We start from the raw sequence: 12,572 nt of genomic DNA on the forward strand, positions 1-12,572 counted from the left end.
TACCTTTTCAGTATCCATTCCAAGTCTACAGACAATTTATTTTTTAATGCTGGAGAGGCAACCATTGTTTTTAAATAAACATATTAACTGTTTTCCTATCATGGGATTAGAGAATAATCATCATGGCCTGAGATATGGAAAATGTTCTGGTTTTATTCAGTGGGGATTGTCCCAACTCCTTAACAAATAATTACAAGAGATGAGCACGAACAGAAAAAAAACCTAAACATGATGTTCATTGTTCGTTGCCATCCACGAACAGGGACTCACGAACAACCACAAACATGGCCTTGTTCATGAACATGTTCGTGGTTGGCTGTTCGTGGGGGCCAGCAGGCTCCTCCAGCCATCATCCAAGTCAAGATCCCTACTGCACCACTCCCAGAAACCTGAACTGAGCAGTCAGCAGGAAAGGTACCAATAATAAATAATAGCTTGGCCCAGAGCCTGGCAGCAGCCCTGGAACTTGAAGGGGTAGATTCCTATCCCACCACACACAGAGAAAATTCAAGCTCCAATGCACTCTCTCTATCAAAATGCCCACAGCAACTATCTCTCCACTGTCTGCAAAACCAGAGCTGGGAGCCCCCCTCCCCCCTGGTCTTTGTTCCCTTGTTGTAACAAATTTGGAGCTCCACACTTGAAAGGAAGACCTGCCTATCAAGCTAAATTGGGCTTAGATTGGAGTTTCCAGGGTAACAGCAGGAGTTCAGACAGAGTTCAGATAATCCCTGCCTAAGTTGCCAAGGGAATTGCTTGCAGGTACCAGACTGTCTGGCTTGATGAACAGCAACGAACGAGGCTTGCAATGACCGCCTGTTCTTTTAGAATGGGGCCTCACAAACAGCTTGTTCACGAACAACAGATTGGGCTGTTCGTGGCTTTTTTTTGTTCGTATTGCTGTTCATGCCCATCTCTAATAATTACCTACAGCAGTATTCCTCTTTTAGCAGGAGCTGATCTCTCTCGTTTACTTAGGTGAAAGTAGGTCTCCTCACTGCTTATTGTGTGACAAGGGGCACTGTTGCTTAATAAGAAATAGTGTGGTGTGGGAGACATGGTTCGACTCCACACAGTACAATACAGACAGCATCTACATTAATATGGATTGCACATGGCTGCCATCAGACTTCCACCTGCATGTTGTCATCAGTGCTTGTTTATACCATGCTTTTGTCCCTGATAGTCACCCAAAGCCGCTTTTTTGTTGGCCCAAACCAAATTTCTTCTCACAGTGAAGCAAAAGGAAAAAAATATGGAATTGTGCTGAACCTCATAAGGCGAACAACAAAAACAAAATGCCTGTTAGAACTTTATTTCCAAAGATTCTGAAAATGTATGTCACTTGGAAGTATTGGAACAGGTATGTCTGAAATGTCACCAACATTTTAACATCTCCAGAAGTCATCAACATTAATGATGAGAGAGGATCATACTGCAAATGTACTGGAAATGGCAGCATTCTGTTACCTGTAAATGTTTAAAACGTTGTCTCCGAGGAGCTGACAAAGACAATCAGCAGATGAATGTTTTAGTTTGTTAGACATTCAGCCCCTGAAGACCTGCTCTGGCTCACTTGCTTTGTGTTCATCTGAACCTTTTGTTCCTAATACCTAGAGGTGAGGTTTGGTTGGGCTATTAATGACTTGTGCCCTAGGGAAAGAAGAAAGAGAGAAACCACGAAAGCCTCAAGATAATCCATTTGCTGCAACTGTGGGTGGTACATACTGCCTGAGTTCAGGGGCAGAAGAAACCAGAGTGGAAGTGGATCCATATTTGCCTTTCCTAGGTGATGCATTAAAGGGTTTCAGAAAAAGTAAGCCATTCTGGTGTTCTATGAAGAAAATACAGCATCAAACTCAATGCGAGGTCCAGCAGAAACAAGTGAGAATGAAACAGCTACATCTGCGAATCTCCACTCACAGAGCGAAGCCGAACGAACACAAGAATTTTCGATACATATGTTAAATAGCTTCTGAAATTCATAAGTATGAATTATGATCATTATGATATTCAGGATAAGGATCTTCTCATTCTGGAAACAGGTTTGTGGAATCTGGCATCTAAGTGCAGCTGATCCCAACAGATTGCTATTATTTTAGGAATAATGAAAAGTATCTGGCTTGCATTCAGCTCAAAACTTCAGAAAGTAACTCTGTTAACATGGAAATGGATTCATACATATCATCTACAACATAGATCCAGAGGACTTAGCCATGTTAGTCTGCAGTAGCAAAATAGAAAAGAGTCCAGTAGCACCTTCAAGACTAACCAACTTTACTGTAGCATAAGCTTTCGAGAATCACAATTCTCTTCGTCAGAAGGTTAGTCTTAAAGGTGCTACTGGACTCTCATCTACAACATATACATCCTCTTTTCTCCTTAGATCTGTGTGTGTACAATGGAGGGCATGTAGGGAATGCTGAGAATTTGGGGAGGTGGCAGTTACACGATGGAATTCCTTACCAAATTATTTATTTCCTGCTGTCCACCTTGCCCCTGAACTAACAATAAGTAATAGAACTGCTTTCTATAGCATCTAGCTCCTGCCTCTTAACTGTGAGCCACTTTCTATCTCAACAGGTAGTCTGTGAAATACCTCCCTTACTATCTAAACTAATTAGCAGAAAAGGAAGAAACATCTAACGTGTAGTTTATCTGAGCATTCAGGGTTGAAATTAAAATGCCCAAACCTTAAGCTTGGACGGCTCCAAAATTAGGACAAAGTCATAGATTATGTGGGGCAGACAACGATACCTCGCAAGCACAGTTTCATTAAAAAAAAACCTGCATAGGAGTTTAAATTAATCAAACTACATTATTTTTGCCCTCTAGCTCACTGTTCGGTTGATAAAAGGTGACAATGAGATGGATCCATTCTGCTGTAGGGGAAGATGAACTTTGGCAATTTCCCTTCCCCAAAAGCCCCCCCCTCATTTACCCTCTTGCTGTTCCTGAGGGTCCCTTGGCCCTCAGGAGCAGAATTTCAGGGGAACAAAGAGAAACAGTAGGAGGTAGGAGATGGGAAGTCCTACTTAAGTCCTACTATTTCCATACATTGAAACCACTCATATAAGAACTAGTAATATTGGACTATAAATGTATGACCTGTGCATCTGTAAGTCCCTGGTTCGAATCTTGCACTCGTCATGAACTCACTATGCAATATGGGGACACCTTGTAGTAATAACAACCAACCATACCAGATTATTATGGGGATCACTAAGATAAGAGATGCATCAGTAAAGGGATTGACTATAGACGTTACTACTATTACTCTGTTTCAGCATTTCTTCAACACTGTATTGGATTTCTGCTAGTTTTAAATCTTTGCAAATTTGCATGTATATACCCCATTACATTGTTTCTTGAAATGTCTTTGAAATTGACTGCACAGTTTAATCTGCCCTGAGTCTCAGTAAGGAAGGCGGACTATAAATAACCTAAATAAATAAAAAATAATGCATATGAAAAGCTCTGAATCCTTAAGTGTACTATATAAATGGTAAGTTGGAATATTAATCACAGAAGCCATTTTTTGTAGAAATCCTTTGCAACTAAGAAACGCTTTTTTTTGCATGAGAAGCGTGCAATTCTTTTCTTCAGGAAGTAAAGAATTCGAAGATAACTTTTTGGGGGGGCAGAGGCAGTCTGTGGTTTATTTTATGAGCTCATTTCTTTTTGCTTCAGGCTGTAGCTGATGAAAGCTAAATCCATATTTGTGTGGAATAAAAAGGGGGGGAAATCCCTAAAAACAATAAACTGTTCTATTATGCTGCTTAACATTCTTAATCACACACACACAAGTATCAGTTCATAGGGATATGGACTGATTTTGTTCTAAAAACCACTTGTACTTTGCTTTATTCCCCAAACATCCAGGTTCTAATTTAGGAGTTTAGTACTTTACAAATGCAATACAGCCAAAAATAACAGAAAAACCATTTCTTTTAAATGAATAAGTGGGTCAACCATCAATTCAGAAATGGATTTCAGACAACTCAACCGACCACATGTGAAAAGGTCATTTCTCTCTCGCGCGCTGCATGTTGGTATTGTTCAGAGTGTGTGTGTATTTCTGGTAAAATGCAGAATCTCTTCCGAAGACTGCAAATTTCTCACCGCCACAGAGGCTATAAAGACATTGGCAAGTCTTTGCCTCAGTTCAGAAGTTACACCAAACCATGGTTTGTATTAACCATAGCTCAGAGAAACCCAAAGCATGGTTTCAGCTTCCAGCTGAACAAACACGGCTTAGAGCTGTTCTTGTGTTTCCAGCTGCTTGATATTCCAGTTTTTGGGTTCAGTTGCCTCCACAGGTGGAGTAATGGCTAGAACAGGCTTGCCTAACTATAGTTGGTACAAACCATGGTTTGTGAACCTACTTCAAACTATGGTTTACGGTTGCCAACCTCCAGATGGAACCTGGAGACCCCCTGGAATTATAACTAATCTCCAGACGACAGAGATCAGTTCCCCTGGAGAAAATGGCTTTTTTGGTGAGCGGACCCTGTGGTGTTATATCATGTTGAGGTCCCTCCCATTTCCAAGAACCACTCTCTCCAGGCTCCACCCCCAAATCTCTAGGAATTTCCCTATTATGGTTTCTGATTTTGATGTTGTTGGCTGACTGAAAACTATGGTTCATAAATATGAGCATCTCACTAAATTGTAGTTAAGCTTCTTTAGCTGTAATTCAGCATAATGTCTGAAGGAAGTCAATAAAACATGCACATATATATTTTGGTACAAGTTTGCTTAGAATGATCTTCTAATGCTCTAGGACCCAAAGGACCATGAAACTAATTCCATGAGCCTAAGAAAATTTTAGGCTACAGTTCCCATGAGTAGAGGGAATGACTTCAAAATCGATTCCACTGTGTAAGTAGAACTGAGCAGACCTCTGGCCCTGGATGTCTAGTAAAATCATCTGAAATTGACACACACGCCAGGTGTCAGAGATCTTGTCTGTTAATGATATACTACAGCAGGCCTCAGATTTTCAGCAAGCAAGTTTATATCTTGCTGTATTAGCAATGACTCACTGTTCCATCCTTGAGAAAGATAGTTATATGGCCTTGTGTGGTGGTAGAGAGTGCACTCAAGTCAGAGTTGACTTATGGCAACCCCTGGTGGGATTTTCATGGCAAGAGACTAACAGAAGTGGTTTACCATTGCTTGTTTCTGCAAGCCTGGTCTTTATTGGAGGTCTCTCATCCAGTTACTAACCAAGGTCAAACCTGCTTAGCTTCTGACATCTGATGAGATCAGGCTCACCCGGGCTATCCAGGTCAGGGCATATGGCCTTGTGCTCAGAACTGAAATCTTAGAATGAGTGGAACAAATAGACCACAGGTTTGTGAAAATTATTTTTGATCATTCTATGATCAGAAGTGCTAAGAAGCATGCATTCAAAGGGAACACATTAAATAGTTTTAGCAGTGATGTGAGTTTCACGTAATTGGGTCTATATAAGGTAGCTATACCCCAGACACCCTGAAATCTCTCAGTCTTGGGTTCTGTGAGAAAATCTAATCTTTCCAAAAGCACTTTGGGTGAGAATCTTAAAAACTGTATATTTTAAATTTAAGAAAGATAGGATAAGAGATGCCATGACATGGATGCTTTTCTATTTCTAGTTTCATGGACATATGCAAGTATTTTTTGTATCTTTGTGATTCTTTTATATTCTATTTAATGATTTCATGAGTGATTTGATTGATTTTAAATAGAAATCTTAAAAGATAACTTTGAGTGATCTTTGGCTGGGACAGCAGGTTTTCATCTGACCCGTGGAATAAATAAACTTCTGGCTTCTTTTCAGTCAGAGGCCTGTTAGCCTGTGGAGATATAGACTATTGGAGAGATTTGTCTTCTCAATACAGCCCTGTGGTTTGATGGTAATATGTTGCTGTCCAGGGCTAGTGCCTCCCCACGCATTTATCTCTGCAGGTGGAGCTGATGGCCATCATCCGATGGAGATTGGTGCCCCTTGGCTCAACAAAGGATGGCTTGACAAGGGCAGAAGACGGAGCACAGATTTATTCCTTTCTGATTATTTCGTTGATCCAGAGGAGTTAGCCGTGTTAGTCTGTAGTTGCAAAATAGTAGAGTCCAGTAGCGCCTTTAAAACTAACCAACTTTATGGTAGCACAAGCTTTTGAGAACCACAGTTCTCGTCATCAGATGCATCTGACAAAGAGAACCGTGGTTCTCGAAAGCTTATGCTCCAATAAAGTTGGTTAGTCTTAAAGGTGCTGCTGGACTTTTGGTTATTTCATTGATTTCAATGGTTTTTGATTGCAGTTACTGTATAATATTGCACTGATTATGATGTTCAATATAATTGTGATGCTAGAAATGTTAGATTTTTTAAATTTAGAAATGCATTAACTAAAAAGCTACAATCTGATCCGAATGCAGAGGGACTGAACATGGTCCCCTTATCATGAACAGATCACTACTTGCTGGGGTAGGGGATTGATTAAGATCATCTGCATCTGTAGCCTCATTGCAGAGGTCACCAATTGGTTTTCAGATGGCATTAGAGTATTTACCTGCTGATATGGTTGGCACTCCTGTTGATTCCCTGATTGACCCCTGGAATGAGGAATGACCCAGGCAATTGACATGATCACTCCTAGGTGCCCCCTTCTCAGGTCTAAGAGCCAAGGCAGTCCCTTGGTTTGCTGCAGATTATAAAAAGATGAGATGGATAGAATGACAGTGGAGAAAAATTGGGGAGGAATCCAATAAGGTGTGGGCTAGAGCTCAGTTTAAAACCTGTTCCATGGCAGTGATGGCAGGGAAGAATCAATATTTCTCTGCCAACGTTGTAGCCACACAGTGTAGACCTGTGGAACTCTTCCAGGTTGTTAGTTGAATTGGCCTCCTTGTGAATATGAGAGTGTGTGTGGGGAATTAGCAGCAAGGAGTAAGGCTATGCCAGAGGAGTAACAACTGGATTCCTCCACCAGTTTTTATGGAGTCCCTTCCCCAAGATAACAGATGAGGCTGGTGCTTTTAGGTTCGAAGAGTAATATTTTATTAAAAGAGGAAATGCACACACACACACAGAGGAGTAAATAATAAAAATGGTTACACACACACAGAGTCCTAGGAAGCTAGGCAGAAGGTGGAATAGAATGAGGGGAGGGGAAGTATATTTACTGATCAGAAGAGCAGCATGGTCCACGGAAGAGGAGAGTAACTTCAAATGTCCTGCGTTCTTGGACAGGAAAGAGGCTCAGGGAGGCAACCCCAAGGGTACAACACTCAGATCTGGAGGCACAACATGCACAGTTTGAATAGGGCAAGATTCAGTGTAGAACTAGGAACTGTGAGGCCTAGGTTCAGATCTGTGAGACCCAGGCTCAAGCTGTAACTGTTTGACAACAAAACTTGGTGCTACTTTCAACAGTTTGGGTTCGAAATGGCAGCACAGAGAGGAGGCGGCAGAACAAGTGCTTGATCTGGAGTATAAAATTCAGCAAAGAACATGAGACCGAATTGGGAGCAGAGAGTGTAAAAAGGGGCAGTGCAAAGCTGCTGCCAGGTCAATAGGGGCAAAAGCTCAAATCCATCGGTTTTAAATGTGAATGTGGAAGGGGTATATGTATGTATGTATGTATGTATGTAGTAGAGCTGGTGTAGTAGAGCTTAGTATGTAAGACTAGGACTGAGTAGATTCTGGTTAGAGTTACCAACTGCCTGGAGAAAAATGTCTTGTCTCTTTAATAGAGGCTTATTAGGATCTTATTTACCTTCATGCCATTATAAGCTTCAAAGGCTCATTTCCACACCTTAAGCTCCACTCACAAATCTCCAGGAATTTCCCAACCCAGAGTTGGCAACTCTATCCTCAATGAAAGACACAGGACATCTTTCTCTCTCTCATTTGCAAGGTAGTGCCTGGTGTCCAGTGGGAGGGCTGTGGATGGTAATATTGGGGTATGTGTGACACAAGCTGAGTCAGCATGTATCTTCTAGTAAAAAAAGGCAGAAGTAACACAGGTAGCTCTAGGAATCGCTCAAAACTCTATGGTAAAACCATAGAGTTTCTGGTGATTCCAAAAGCTACCCTATGTCACTTCCATTTTTTTTATTGGAAGTGATATGATGCTGCACACAACACTCCTGGTTTCTTTTATTTTTCTCTCACCACCACTCTGAGTGGAGTGTATGGGTGCACTTGGTTGACAAATTTTTATCAAGCGTGTCAAGTGTTTTTGTTAAAACCATTTCGGAACCCTACAGAATGCCTTCAAAATGGTGGAGTTAAGCTCTGCATTCCTCCTCCTCCCAACCCTTTAAACATGGCTGGGTAGTGGGGAGCCCCTTTAAAGAGCTTTAAAAAGGAGAGTCACAGTTTATGAAGGGTATATGCACAATGCACAGGTGCAAGGGGGTGGAGTGGGTGCTTGGGACAGTCGCAGAGCAAATGGTGTCAGAACTGGATGTGTGAACACCATTCCGATGTAGCTTGTATTGTGCCTGCTTTGGGAAGCAGCAAAAAATTAGAATTAGAGTGAGTGGAGAAATGATAATTCTGTGATTTAGTCTCTAGGTGGCACTGTGACCATTAGTTGTTGCCGTTTGGATTGCATTGTAGTTGCTGTGTTTCTTCTTTCTTTAAGAGGATGAAACATATGGCTGTCATCTGGACTAAAGTGTGCACTGAAAAAAATGTGTGTTTCAATTTTGGATCCAGGGTTTCTGAAGGAACTGCAGTACTGCAGCCCAAGCTCTGCTCACAACTAGGGATGTGCGTTTCGGCATTCAGAATGCCGAAAGAATGCCGAAACAAAAGTGTTTCGGCTTCTTTCAGGGAATGCCGAAACGTTTCGGGGAATCCCGAAACGTTTCGGGTAGCCGAAAGAAAAAAGCCGAAACGTTTCGGGATTCTTTCGTCTTTCATTCGGCTTTTCAATGGGAAAATGCCTCCGTCTTCCCGGACGTCTGGGGGAGGCATCTTCCCACCGAATAAGCCCAAAATTGGTGGGGACCTTCCTCTAACCCTTCTCTAACAACCACCCAAGTTTCAGACAGATTGGACTTTGGGGGGCCATGTTATGGCCCCCCAAAGCAGGTCCCCCCATCCTCCCATAAAGGAGCATCTTCTTCATTATTTCCTATGGGGAAAAAATGAAGAAGCAGGCTTCCTTTGCCAGGGGTGGCATTTTGCATGCAAAATGCCCCCTTACCCTCAGGGGCCCTTCTCCCACCCCTCCTCCCACCCCCCACCAAGGCTCAGCCTGCTCCCACTTGGGGGGGCCATTTCATGGCCTCCCCAAGTAGGTGCTCTAATCTCTACCACTGACAGCTGGGGGAGGCTTGTGTTGCCAGGGGTGGCATTTTGCATGCAAAATGCCCCCCAACCCTCTGGGGCCCTTCTCCCACCCCTCCTCCCACCCCCCACCAAGGCTCAGCCTGCTCCCACTTGGGGGGGGCATTTCATGGCCTCCCCAAGTAGGTCCTCTCAGCCCCTAAATTCCACCCCTTACAGCTCCACACAAACCCAATTCCCCCCAGCTGCCACACACAGACCCAAATCCCCACATTAGCCCCTCACAGACCCAAATCCACCCCCACCTGCCCCACACCCATAACCCCAGGAACAGGCTGGCAAAGGCCAGCCCTCTCCCTTTGTTCCCTATGCTGGGAACTTCTAAACTCTCTTTCCCTGGGCAATTCTGCACAGCCCAGGGGTGCCACAATGGTGGGCACACTTCTGAGTGCCAGCTGGTCCCTGTGAAAGAGCACCTGAACCACAGACACCCTCCCTCAAATTCCCCCACCACCTACAGAGATGGCTGGCCAGCCAGCCCCATTGTTCCCTATGATGGGAACCAACTGCACAACAAAGAATAAAACAAGAACAACACAAAATAAAGTTTTTTAAAAATTATTTTCTCCCTTCCAAAGTACAAGTAGGCAAAGCATTATGACACATAACACCAGCAGTCCCCCACACAGAAAAATAACACAACTCACTTAACATCAGAGAATCACAAAGCACGATTCCTGTCAAAAACACTTTATTTCTTGAACAGCTTTAGGCTACACAGCAGGGGGGGAACACCAAAGGGCATGGCAGCAGTATCTTACACAAAAATAACACAACTCACTTAACATCAGAGAATCACAAAAACACAATTCCTGGCAAAAACACTTTATTTCTTGAACAGCTTTAGGCTACACAGCAGGGGGGGAACACCAAAGGGCATGGAAGCAGTATCTTACACAAAAATAACACAACTCACTTAACATCAGAGAATCACAAAAGCACAATTCCTGTCAAAAACACTTTATTTCTTGAACAGCTTTAGGCTACACAGCAGGGGGGGAACACCAAAGGGCATGGAAGCAGTATCTTACACAAAAATAACACAACTCACTTAACATCAGAGAATCACAAAAACACAATTCCTGGCAAAAACACTTTATTTCTTGAACAGCTTTAGGCTACACAGCAGGGGGGGAACACCAAAGGGCATGGAAGCAGTATCTTACACAAAAATAACACAACTCACTTAACATCAGAGAATCACAAAAACACAATTCCTGGCAAAAACACTTTATTTCTTGAACAGCTTTAGGTTACACAGTAGGAGGGCACAAAAGGGCATGATAGCAATGTACTACAAAAAATAATACAACCCACTTCACCGTTTTTGACAGCAATTGTGTTTGTGTGATTCTCTGATGTGAAGTGAGTTGTGTTATTTTTGTGTAGTACACTGCTTTCCTGCTCTGTGGTGCCTTCCTACTGTGTAACCTAAAGCAGTTACAGAAATAAAGTGCTTTTGACAGCAATTTTTTGGGGTGATTCTTTAATGTGAAGTGAGTTGTGTTATTTTTGTGTAAGATACTGCTTCCATGCCCTTTGGTGTCCCCCCCCTGCTGTGTAGCCTAAAGCTGTTCAAGAAATAAAGTGTTTTTGACAGGAATTGTGCTTTTGTGATTCTCTGATGTTAAGTGAGTTGTGTTATTTTTGTGTAAGATACTGCTGCCAAGCCCTTTGGTGTTCCCCCCTGCTGTGTAACCTAAAGCTGTTCAAGAAATAAAGTGTTTTTGACAGGAATCGTGCTTTGTGATTCTCTGATGTTAAGTGAGTTGTGTTATTTTTCTGTGTGGGGGACTGCTGGTGTAATGTGTCATAATGCTTTGCCTACTTGTACTTTGGAAGGGAGAAAATAATTTTTTAAAAACTTTATTTTGTGTTGTTCTTGTTTTATTCTTTGTTGTGCAGTTGGTTCCCATCATAGGGAACAATGGGGCTGGCTGGCCAGCTATCTCTGTAGGTGGTGGGGGAATTTGAGGGAGGGTGTCTGTGGTTCAGGTGTTCTTTCACAGGGACCAGCTGGCACTCAGAAGTGTGCCCACCATTGTGGCACCCCTGGGCTGTGCAGAATTGCCCAGGGAAAGAGAGTTTAGAAGTTCCCAGCATAGGGAACAAAGGGAGAGGGCTGGCCTTTGCCAGCCTGTTCCTGGGGTTATGGGTGTGGGGCAGGTGGGGGTGGATTTGGGTCTGTGAGGGGCTAATGTGGGGATTTGGGTCTGTGTGCGGCAGCTGGGGGGGAATTGGGTTTGTGTGGGGCTGTAAGGGGTGGACTTTAGGGGCTGAGAGGACCTACTTGGGGAGGCCATGAAATGGCCCCCCCAAGTGGGAGCAGTCTGAGCCTTGGTGTGGGGTGGGAGGAAGGGTGGGAGAAGGGCCCCAGAGGGCTGGGGGGCATTTTGCATGCAAAATGCCACCCCTGGCAACACAAGCCTCCCCCAGCTGTCAGTGGTAGAGATTAGAGCACCTACTTGGGGAGGCCATGAAATGCCCCCCCCAAGTGGGAGCAGGCTGAGCCTTGGTGGGGGGTGGGAGGAGGGGTGGGAGAAGGGCCCCAGAGGGTTGGGGGGCATTTTGCATGCAAAATGCCACCCCTGGCAACACAAGCCTCCCCCAGCTGTCAGTGGTAGAGATTAGAGCACCTACTTGGGGAGGCCATGAAATGGCCCCCCCAAGTGGGAGCAGGCTGAGCCTTGGTGGGGGGTGGGAGGAGGGGTGGGAGAAGGGCCCCTGAGGGTAAGGGGGCATTTTGCATGCAAAATGCCACCCCTGGCAAAGGAAGCCTGCTTCTTCATTTTTTCCCCATAGGAAATAATGAAGAAGATGCTCCTTTATGGGAGGATGGGGGGACCTGCTTTGGGGGGCCATAACATGGCCCCCCAAAGTCCAATCTGTCTGAAACTTGGGTGGTTGTTAGAGAAGGGTTAGAGGAAGGTCCCCACCAATTTTGGGCTTATTCGGTGGGAAAATGCCTCCTCCAGGCGTCCTGGAAGACGGAGGCATTTTCCCATAGAAAAAAGCCGAAAGAATGCCGAAATAATGCCGAAAGAATCCCGAATCCCGAATCCCGAAAGAGATTCTTGTTTCGGCTTTCAGCTTTAACGATAGAGAATTTTCTTTCGGCTTTCTACTTTCGGCTATAGCCGAAAATTTTTGGCTTGCACACCCCTACTCACAACCTGAGTTTGATCTCGGTGGAAGCTGGGTTCAGGTAGCCGGCTCAAGGTTGACT

Source organism: Eublepharis macularius, chromosome 11 (genome assembly GCF_028583425.1).
Source record: "Eublepharis macularius isolate TG4126 chromosome 11, MPM_Emac_v1.0, whole genome shotgun sequence".
Classification (NCBI taxonomy): domain Eukaryota; kingdom Metazoa; phylum Chordata; class Lepidosauria; order Squamata; family Eublepharidae; genus Eublepharis; species Eublepharis macularius.